The sequence below is a fragment of the Entelurus aequoreus genome, linkage group LG10 (genome assembly GCF_033978785.1).
Source record: "Entelurus aequoreus isolate RoL-2023_Sb linkage group LG10, RoL_Eaeq_v1.1, whole genome shotgun sequence".
In the NCBI taxonomy this organism is placed as follows: domain Eukaryota; kingdom Metazoa; phylum Chordata; class Actinopteri; order Syngnathiformes; family Syngnathidae; genus Entelurus; species Entelurus aequoreus.
This window is the reverse complement of record NC_084740.1, coordinates 34,761,906-34,773,354: the sequence shown is the minus strand read 5'-3', so window position 1 is coordinate 34,773,354 and position 11,449 is coordinate 34,761,906. Positions and strand designations below refer to the sequence as shown.

At 41.5% G+C, this 11,449-nt stretch overlaps 1 protein-coding gene across 1 annotated transcript in view; it reads left to right on the top strand.

The window, feature by feature from the left end:
* The first annotated feature begins 7,221 nt into the window (after positions 1-7,221).
* pak4 (p21 protein (Cdc42/Rac)-activated kinase 4) overlaps positions 7,222-11,449 on the top strand; it is a 31,555-nt gene continuing 27,327 nt past the window's right edge. The window contains exon 1 of the mRNA XM_062060594.1: positions 7,222-7,675. The gene's annotated coding sequence lies outside the window, so the exon portion shown is untranslated. The remainder of the gene's footprint in view (positions 7,676-11,449) is intronic.

The following is an 11,449-nucleotide window of genomic DNA, read 5'->3' as shown; positions in this document are numbered from 1 at the left end:
AACCGCAATGTTGCTACAATTTAAAAAAACATATATATATATATATATATATATATATATATATATACATATATATATATATATATATATATACATATATATATATATATTTTTACCGTGTGTCTGCAAATATTTGAGGCATTGTTGAACAATATGGATTTTCGGGCTAGTAAACTAGCAGTGGCTTCACGTAGTCACCACTAGCATCAACACAAGCTAGCAGTGCGAGGCGATTCTTCATCGGCTTGTGTCCCGGTAGTGACTTCTCCTTCGCTGTAATAAAAGTCAGCTCTGGCATATTTTTCAGTCTCATTACATTTAAAAACTTGCTGCGGTAAAAATCCCCCTTCGCCAATAAAATCTTTTAAGTCAGAGCTTGATGAACTCCTCTGCCGCAGCTTTGTCGGCACTGGCAGCCTCGCCATGCCGCACCAAGCCGTGAGGACCGTCCTCTTTTTAAATGTTTCGAACCATCCCTGACTTGCCTTATATTGTTCTTCCGTGCTGGTTCCAGCATGATCATATCTGGACATCAGGTCGCCATATGAATGGCGAGCCTGTTCGCAAATGACAGCTTTGAAAAAGCTATCACCCGCTAGTTGCTTCTTATCCAAACAAGAAACAGCTGGCACTTGGTCTTGCACTTTCTCTTTGTCCTTGCGAAGATTTTTAACCTTAGGCAAAGTCAGTAACCATATAAACATTGTAATAATTGGTTCTAGCTTCTACAAAAGTCCCAATTTTAGTAACAAAATGCACACTTTAAAAACACTGCAGTGTATATATACACTTTGTATGTGTATTTTAAAAAAACAACATAACAAGGGGGTAATGGCTCAGCCGCTCAACAATCTCTTTTTTTATCCAAACAACATAATAACTTTACAGCAACTTGACTGTCAACGTGCACACAAATTTGTACCTTGTGTCAGTGAAAATTTGTGGCATTTTTTTAATCATTCTGGGATCAACTAACATACACGACTCGCAATAGCCCAAACTAAAGGTGTGAGGCGATCCTTCATCGCCGTGTGTCCCGGTAGTGCCTTCTCCTGCACTGAAGTAAAGATCGTCTGTGGCATCTTTTTCCAACAAAGTCTGGTCTCATCACAAGTAAAGACCTGCTGCGTTACAAAGCTCCCTTTCGCTGATAACATCCTCAAAGTGTCGCAAACTAGCTAAAATGCTATCTTGAAGCGGTAGTCTCGTAACCCCAAGCGAGGCAACCGAGACTGGGAGAGTTTGGACACATTTAAAGATGGTCACACAAAGGGATTTCTCGAAAACAGGTTGACACAGCTCTGACCGGCGCAAGTTATTGTGGTGTATATAGGGCTGGGCGATATATCGATATACTCTATATATCGCGGGTTTGTCTCTGTGCGATATAGAAAATGACTATATCGTGATATTCGAGTATACGTTCTCACGCAGTTGTTTTTAGCTGCGGGGCATTAAACTGCATGCGTTTCCTGTCTCTCCTTCTCACAGAGACTAAAACAAGCGCACCTTCTTACATACGTCACATACTGTCTCGTGAGCAACGTCACACGCTCCCGCGGAGCAGACAAGTAGCGACATGGTAACGTTAGCTGTGATGCTAACGGTGTGGTTTGAGTGGTAACAAATGGAGGAATAATTAATTCCCAAGAAAAACAGCACGGGATCCATCGTCTGACGGTGGTTTGGCTTCAAGCGGGAATACGTCTTTACATGTCAACATCTCCGTTCGGTGCCACACCAACTAAATGCCGAAGCAACTATTTCCACATCAACACAGTAGGACATATACTATTTGATATGCAGCTCATTTTTATGTGACACTTATTGAAATATCTTGTGTGTCATCATGCACAAAAGTGCACTTATAGCTTGTTTTAAAATGTCTCTGACAATCTTGCACTTTCTGTTTTGGAAATGACATGAATGTTTGTGCCACTGCTTAATAACTGTTTAATAAATACAGTTTTGGTAAATTGACCTAATTTTGGTTTTCCTCTCTGCATGAAAGTTTAAAATGAGCATATATTAATGCAGTATGAACAAGAATGTTTTAATGTAGACACATAGAATCATCCTACTGCTGTGATTATATGTATCAAGTGTTCATTCAAGGCTAAGGCAAAATATAGAGATATATATTGTGTATCGCGATATGGCCTAAAAATATCAAGATATTAAAAAAAGGCCATATCGCCCAGCCCTAATTGTATATATTTATTCTACCCTGCCTTCCGCCCGAATGCAGCTGAGATAGGCTCCAGCACCCCCCACAACCCCGAACGGGACAAACGGTAGGAAATGGATGGGTGGATGGATGTTAAAAAAAGAAGAAAAAGAAACCCAAAACAACAACAGGTACGACAATTGTGAAAATAAACAAGTTGGAAGTGTTGTTAGCCGTTGAAGCTAACAGAGCTAAATCAATGTTTGTGCCATTGCCGTACTCCTCGCAAAAAGTATTTTTAAGTCCACAGCGAATCCCTCCTCCTTTCCAGGCTAGTTTGGCGGCTTTTTTGAACCCCTATTGAGCAGCAAAATAGACAAAACTTGGTGATTGGTGAGAAAAGAAACACGCTGTGTAAACAGAATGTGACTTCAAAATTGTAGCCACCTATGGTTTCCAGCAACACGCTTAATGAATAAATGAGGCGTTCGTACGCCGAGACAGTTCACACACTGAGGCATGTATAGGTTCGTACATGGAAAATGTCTCAAATAGAGGCGTTCGTAAATTGAGGTTCCACTGTACACGTCTTGACTAGAGATGTCCGATAATGGCTTTTTTGCCGATATTCCGATACTGTCCAACTCTCAATTACCGATTCCGATATCAACCGATACCGATATATACAGTCGTGGAATTAACACATTATTGTTATATATTTGTGGTGGGGCGGGGTGTAGCGTCCCGGAAGAGTTAGTGCTGCAAGGGGTTCTGGGTATTTGTTCTGTTGTGTTTATGTTGTGTTACGGTGCGGATGTTTTCCCGAAATGTGTTTGTCATTCTTGTTTGGTGTAGGTTCACAGTGTGGCGCATATTTGTAACAGTGTTAAAGTTGTTTATACGGTCACCCTCAGTGTGACCTGTATGGCTGTTGACCAAGTATGCCTTGCATTCACTTGTGTGTGTGAAAAGCCGTAGATATTATGTGACTGAGCCGGCACGCAAAGACAGTGCCTATAAGGTTTATTGGCGCTCTGTACTTCTCCCTACGTCTGTGTACACAGCGGCGTTTTAAAAAGTCATAAATTTTACTTTTTGAAACCAATACCGATAATTTTAAAACCGATACCGATAATTTCCGATATTACATTTTAAAGCATTTATCGGCCGATAATATCGGCAGCCCGATATTATCGGACATCTCTAGTCTTGACATATCTCGATTTAATAAACAGTTGCGTTAAAATGCGCGACCAGTGATGTGTGCATGACAGGTGCGGTAATAAGCAGCCATGATGCCATCTGCTATATGGAGCTAGAACAAGCTACACAGACGGTCCCGTTCCCGTTGTTAAGTTTGAGCAAGGGCAAACACGCAGAATCTGAACAAAAAACGTCAACAAATCTCTGTGGCGGTCCAATTTTAATTGTGGCGGGCCGCAACAAATGAATTATTGTTTGCCATAAATCACATAACTAAAACTAAACTATAATCTCCTTCGAATATTTGTGTGGGGAAGTTGCTTTGTGTTCGCCATTGTGAACAAGAACAAAACCTGCTGCAAAAGATTCCCCACATTCTGTGTCATACAAGCTTTTTTTCCCATGACAAAGATAGATGACTGGTGAACATGAACCGTGTGTGCGTGCGTGCATGCTCTCTTTTTTTGCCGCCTTCAATCGTTGACCTTCCCACATTCCACAACCTGCCTCTGAAAATCTGCCGCCATTGGCTGCGCCGCCACCATGCTTTTGTATGAAACCGGCCCCGTGATTGGCGGCGTTGCGCGTTCTCCTTAGTCGACCTGTTTCTGCCGGGAACGTCCTCCTCGCCGGTGCTGACAGTTTATTGGCTCTTGGAGACACTCTGAGGCGTACACACTCTGTGGTTTCATTAGCTGGAAGGAAACGTATCATTAGAGGGGGCTCGCTATAAAAACGGATTGTGTGTTCACTGGTGATGGATGTGTTTGTGTTAGCAAGCAGGTGTCATTTTTCACAATTATCTGTTTTTTATCAGACCGCCATGCCAAACTGAGTCATTAAGACTTAATCAGTATCCGCCTCAATCATCCTGTCATGTCATCTTAGTCTATGGAAATATGGACACAATATTTAATACTCTTCATTCCGCTAGGTCGTTCTGACCATTTAGTTTATAGAAGGCCACGCAATATGTTTCAAATATGTGACAGAAACTTATATTTTTAACTTCCAACATTATATTTTTAGGTTCATTTCAAATTTAAGTGAAGGATTGTTAGTTTTGAATTGACTCCAGATCATTTGTGACCCTGGATGAATGGGTAGTAGGTAGGGGTAGATAGATTGATCAAAATACACTATATATTACTTTCATCCCCCTATGGGGAGCTTTTATTAAACTTTTAGAAAATGTTCCAAATGAGATAAGGAACAAGTTATTACATTTTGGGGTGCGACCCGGATCATCGTCTGGATTTAGATTTTTTCTTACTAAAAGGATGCTTGGACAGAGCAGAAGTGTTGGGGTTGAAGGCTGTAGGGTCCACTTTCTACTTTTTTGTACATCCAAGGTCCTAAAACCTATCATGGTCCCACATGACAGTCCGTATTAGTTTCTTGTGTTTTGTATTATTTCCTTATTTTTCATTCCACTTCATGTTCACCTCCCATTTGTTACCACTCCTCTGGTCTGAGCGCTGGCTCCGTCACCTGTCCCTGATTGACAACCAGGGAACACATGTCCCTGGTTGATAATAGGATGCTTTTCAGGACCAGATGATTTTGCTTTGTACCTCAAAGTTGTACCTTTTGCTTGCTTTGCGCATCACACACCTCTTTTCCATTTGTGCACTTCCCAGCTGAACATCTTTGTTTTTATGTTACCTGCGTTTCACACATGAAAAATGATACTTTCCTGCACTAGCCTGCCGTCTCTGCATCCCGTCTACTGAAACCCACTACTACCGACCACGCAGTCTGATAGTTTATATATCAATGATGAAATCGAGAGGAGCCAGATGAGGTGGTTCGGGCATCTGGTCAGGATGCCACCCGAACGCCTCCCTAGGGAGGTGTTTAGGGCACGTCTGACCGGTAGGAGGCCACGGGGAAGACCCAGGACACGTTGGGAAGACTATGTCTCCCGGCTGGCCTGGGAACGCCTCGGGATCCCCCGGGAGGAGCTGGACGAAGTGGCTGGGGAGAGGGAAGTCTAGGCTTCCCTGCTTAAGCTGCTGCCCCCGCGACCCGACCTCGGATAAGCGGAAGAAGATGGATGGATGGATGGATGGAAATCTTAACATTGCAACACATGCCAATACGGCTGGGTTAACTTATAAAGTGGAATTTTAATTTTTCCGCGAAACTTCCGGTTGAAAACGTCCATATATGATGACGTTTGCGTGTGACGTCGATGGTTGAAACGGAAGTATTCGGACACATTGTATCCCAATACAAATCGCAAAATTCCACAGTATTCTGGACATCTGTGTTGGTGAATCTTTTGCAATTTGTTTAATGAACAATGGAGACTGCAAAGAAGAAAGCTGTAGGTGGGATCAGTGTATTAGCGGCTGGCTGCAGCAACACAACCAGGAGGACTTTGACTTGGATAGCAGACGCGCTATCCGACGCTAGCCACCGACCGCATCGATGATCGGGTGAAGTCCTTCGTCGCGCCGTCGATCGCTGGAACGCAGGTGAGCACGGGTGTTGATGAGCAGATGAGGGCTGGCGTAGGTGGAGCGCTAATGTTTTTATCATAGCTCTGACGAGGTCCCGTAGCTAAGTTAGCTTCAATGGCGTCGTTAGCAACAGCATTAACCGTGTGGTTACAGGTCCAGGGTTTGGTTCGGTGTCTCCTGATAGTAGTATTGTTGATCTTCTGATTATCCTTCCAGTCAGTGGCTTATTTCTTTTGTTTCTATCTGCATTTAAGCACGATGCTATCACGTTAGCTCCGTAGCTAAAGTGCTTCACCGATGTATTGTCGTGGAGATAAAAGTCACTGTGAATGTCCATTTCGCGTTCTCGACTCTCATTTTCAAGAGGATATAGTATCCGAGGTGGTTTAAAATACAAATCTGTGATCCACAATAGAAAAAGGAGAAAGTGTGGAATCCAATGAGCCCTTTTACCTAAGTTACGGTCAGAGCGAAAAAAGATATGTCCTGCACTGCACTCTAGTCCTTCACTCTCACGTTCCTCATCCACGAATCTTTCATCCTCGCTCAAATTAATGGGGTAATCGTCACTTTCACTGTCCAAATCGCTCTCGCTGCTGGTGTAAACAATGGGGAAATGTGAGGAGCCCTTCAACCTGCGACGTCACGCTACTTCCAGTACAGGCAAGGCTTTTTTTATCAGCGACCAAAAGTTGCGAACTTTATCGTCGATGTTCTCTACTAAATCCTTTCAGCAAAAATATGGCAATATCGCGAAATGATCAAGTATGACACATAGAATGGATCTGCTATCCCCATTTAAATAAAAAAAATTCTATTCAGTAGGCCTTTAAACCGAAACATAACAAAAACCAATACATTGTAAATGAATAAACTCTTCCTAATATTAGAATTTATTGTTACACCAGGGCTTTAGCACACTCGAAATCTTACCATGTCTTGCAATAAATGTGTACATACAGTGTGTTCATCAAGCACAAGTTGACTATTTTAGTTTTCAGGTCTCATTTTGGCGGGAAATTGGTGTCATTACATTTTCCTTTGTTGTTTGTTTTTTTTAGTTCTAGTCAAAAACAAGTTTATTTTGTCTGTAGAAGGTGTCGTGGGTCAAAAATAAATAACTGCGGGGCGCAATTGACCCCCAGACCACACTCTGGACTCTGTGATCACACACTGCTTTTCTAGTTGTATTATTATTTTGTGTTGGTATTGTCAGTTTTTCTGATATTGTTGTGACAATAATATCAGATACGTTGTTATAATCGTAATGTGACTAATTCTTATGTAATGATGATGAACCCATAATAGCGCTGTAGCAAAATAATCGATGGATTCTTCAATAGATGGCCTGTCATGATCTATCAAAAGTGAGCGTTATGTTGCCAAAGTGGGTGTACCTAATGAGGTGGCCACTGAGTGTACACATTTGTTCTCACATAAAACACCAGCTGCCTAAAAAGTGAAGCAATATAGCCGTCATAGTGTTGAGTTTGTCTTTTTCTTACTTTTTCGAACCGTAAAAGTGTGGTTAAGGTCGGGTTTGCTATGCAGTGACGTCACGAAACCGGGCGGTGCTAGCGTGGGAGCGTTGGAATGCGTCATCACACTTTGTGTTTCCGCCCGGAGAGGCAGCAGCAACACTGTGTTTTTTTTCCTCCATGTTCATTTCACGAGCCTACTTAAAAACAAGTCGGAGTGTGTTTTTGAAACTTTATTCCCACGAGGATTTAACAACACTTTGGACGAGTTAAACACGGAGCAACTTCTTCTTCTTCGTCGCCTTTGCGACATGACGTCAGGTGGATGTTGTGTGTCGGCTGCCTTGTGTTCATTTAATCCGGTGAGTACAACACCTGTGGCTTTTGTCGGTCTCCGTTGCGTGGATTTTGTTGTAACTTGGCATCCACTCAGATGTAGCTGAAATGTCACGGCGTGGATTAGCTGTTCAACAGGGAAAACACACACAGTAACTTTATTGTTAGTTTGTGTTTAAGAGGAGGGGAGCACTGCCTGCATCTGGGACATTCTCTTCTACCACTTTGTCTGACTTTTTAAACAAACTATTACTTTATTTCCTACCAAAAACTGTAACTTTCAAAACCAGAACTATGCAACAGTTTTTCCCCAGGTTATCAGAGTGTTAAATTAAAGTAGAAATGATTGTCACACACACACTAAGTGTGGTGAAATGTGTCCTCTGCATTTGACCCATTCCCTTGATAACCCCCTGGGAGGTGAGGGGAGCAGTGGGCAGCAGCGGTGCCACGCCCGGGAATCATTTTTGGTGATTTAACCCCCAATTCCAACCCTTGATGCTGAGTGCCAAGCAGGGAGGTAATGGGTCCCATTTTTATAGTCTTTGGTATGACTCGGCCGGGGTTTGAACTCACAACCTACCGATCTCAGGGCGGGCACTCTAACCACTAGGCCACTGAGTAGGTGTAAGTAAGCATTCTTTAGTTCGGCCTATTAAGATTTTCAATCTTGCCCGCTGGACGTTCTACATAACTTTTTTAGACATTAACATCAAAACTGTAGCCGCCATTATGAAGTGCAGTGCTGTTTTTGAATTAATGTAAGTCTTGAACTATAGAAAGTAGGGATGTCCGATAATGGCTTTTTGCCGATATCCGATATTGTCCAACTCTTTAATTACCGATACCGATATATACAGTCGTGGATTATTATGCCTAATTTGGACAACCAGCTATGGTGAAGATAAGGTCCTTTTAAAAAAAAATAAAAAAAAAAATAAGATAAATAAATTAAAAACCTTTTCTTGAATAAAAAAAAGTAAAACAGTAACATAGAAACTAGTAATTAATGAAAATTAGTAAAATGAACTGTTAAAGGTTAGTACTATTAGTGGACCAGCAGCACGCACAATCATGTGTGCTTACGGACTGTATCCCTTGCAGACTGTATTGATCTATATTGAAATATAATGTAGGAACCAGAATATTAATAACAGAAAGAAACAACCCTTTTGTGTGAATGAGTGCAAATGGGGGAGGGAGGTTTTTTGGGTTGGTGCACTAATTGTAAGTGCATCTTGTGTTTTTTATGTTGATTTAATAAAAATAAATAAAATAAAATAAAAACCGATATAATAAAAAAAACGATACCGATAATTTCTGATATTACATTTTAAAAGCAATTATCGGACATCTCTAATAGAAAGTATTTCAATGGATGAAATCTGCACTTTTGGGTGTTATACAAGTTATTACGATAATCTACGTCACAGCAGCTCAGACGAGGAACAAACCAGAGTGGGCGTGGTTTGTTTTCAGTGCGGCTAGCCCGAAACGCGTGTGTCAAACAGATGCAGAAGCAGATTTTTACAACAAAGTTCTGCCTACAAGTGATAACATATCATATTGTAGGTGTTTATTATACTTTGCATTCAAATTTTGCTGTTTTTTAAATTTTTGTTGTGTTTTGCTTGATTGTAAAAGATGTCTGTCGAGGAGCTAGTCTGAGAAGTAAAAGAAGAGTGATGTTCATATGTTAATATTCAGTGTTTTATTGTTCATAGTTGATATTGTAAATCCCACTTTCTTTATTTTAATGTATATTTTGGGTGTCCCATTCTGTAAAAAACTGTAAAATTCCATTCCTTTTTATGAGGTTTTCTGTCATAATAAAGTTTTTAGAACACTATCGGACATTGTGACTTTTGGTATTCGTGTTCCTGAAAAAAAGGGACCCAAACACACATACTGTACAGCAGGGGCCGTACTTATCAAGCTTCTCAGAATTACTCCTAAGAAGTCTGCTAAGAGTTGACTTAAGAGTAAATAAATTATTCGCTGAAAGCTGCACTTAAAAGTTAGTTATCAAGCGTCTTACTCACACTTTCAGCGAAGTGTAGGACTGAATCTTAAGTGTCACACTCAGAGCTGAATTACGACATTACTATGTGCCGTAAATGGAATTTTAGGTGACGTCATTTCTGTGTCCATAGAAATGACCAATCTTCTTTTAATTCTTTTTTTTTTAATTTATTTTTTTATAAATAGATTTAATTATTTATTTATTTATTTTTTTCCCCTTTTTTTTAAAAATATATTTTATTAATATTATTATTATTATTATTATGTATTTATTTATTTTATTTATTTATTCCCCTACCTCAGGGGGGGGGACTCGGCGGGGCGGTTGCTGGTTGTTCCATCTCCATCGTTGGGGTCCCTGCGGGTGGGGTGGGTGGTTCCTGTGGCCCTGTGCTGGGTGGTCCTGTGGCGGCCGGCTTGGGTGGGGTGGCCGTGGGCTGGCCTCGCCGCGCTCTCCGGGGGTGGGGGGGGGCTCGTGGGGGCCCTGTTGCCGGTGGGGCGGGGGCGGTCTTCCCGTCCGGTTGCGGGGGGTCTCCGGGCCCCTCGGGCGGGGCGTCCCGCCTTTCTGTCCGTGTGGGGTGTGGTCTCTCGCTGGCTTGGGGTCTGGCTTCCCCCTGTTTTTCTCGTGCCTTGTCCTCTGCCGGGTGCGTCTGTCTGCGGCCTGCTGCTGGCCCTTGTGGGCGGCACGGTGGGCCAGGCTCTGGGGTTCCTGTCGCTGTCCGGCTTGGCTGCGTGGGGGCGGTGGCCCCTGGTTCCCTGGGCACCACACCTACTGTTTGTGGGATGGGTTCTCGGGGAGGCTGGGGCCGTACTCTGGCTCCCGCACACACTGGGAGTCAAATGTATTGTACATGCAAATTCACATATACTCACACACATACATACAGACATACATAGGTACCTACGCTCCCACATACATATACAAATAAATACAGTACATATTTACACACTCAAAGTTCGTACATCCACACGCACATTCATTATACAAACATACTGTATACACATACTGTACATATACATTCACTGTAAAAACATACATATACACATACTGTACATATACATTCACTGTACAAACACACACATACACATACTACACATATACATTCACTGTACAAACACACATTTACACATACTGTACATATACATTCACTGTTCAAACACACACTGTATACACATTCTGTACATATACATTCACTGTACACACATATACACATACTGTACATATACATTCACTGTACAAGCACACATACACATACTGTACATATACAGGTACATATGCACACATACACTCATGCACATAATCACGTTTCATCAAACATATATTAACGTTGTTGCCCTAGGGTAAACTGGGTATAACACATGGCACACTGACAAAGCTTAACCTATTGTTACTATAACAATCTACAAGGTTAAGGTTGCTTCTCTTTCTTCCCCTCCATTTTTCTGCATTCTTTCGTATCTCAAGTTATCATTACGTATATGTATTGTTGCATTTGAACAATTGTATTGTTGATAATAAAGGTAAAGTACTGGTATTGTTTATTATCAATAGCACTATTTCTATTGGTATTCATATTGCTCCATTTTTAGTGTAATAATGCTCATTGTCATTTCTGTATTTTATTTTTAATTTTTTTTTTAATTTTCGCTAACTGCTTATTTGCTATTACTTTTACCATCATATTTGTACATGTCGTATTTGCTGATGTTGCTCTGTTGTTGTTGTTGTTGTGTTTGCTGTTGTTGTTTTTGTCTCTCTGTCTAATCCCCCTCTTGTC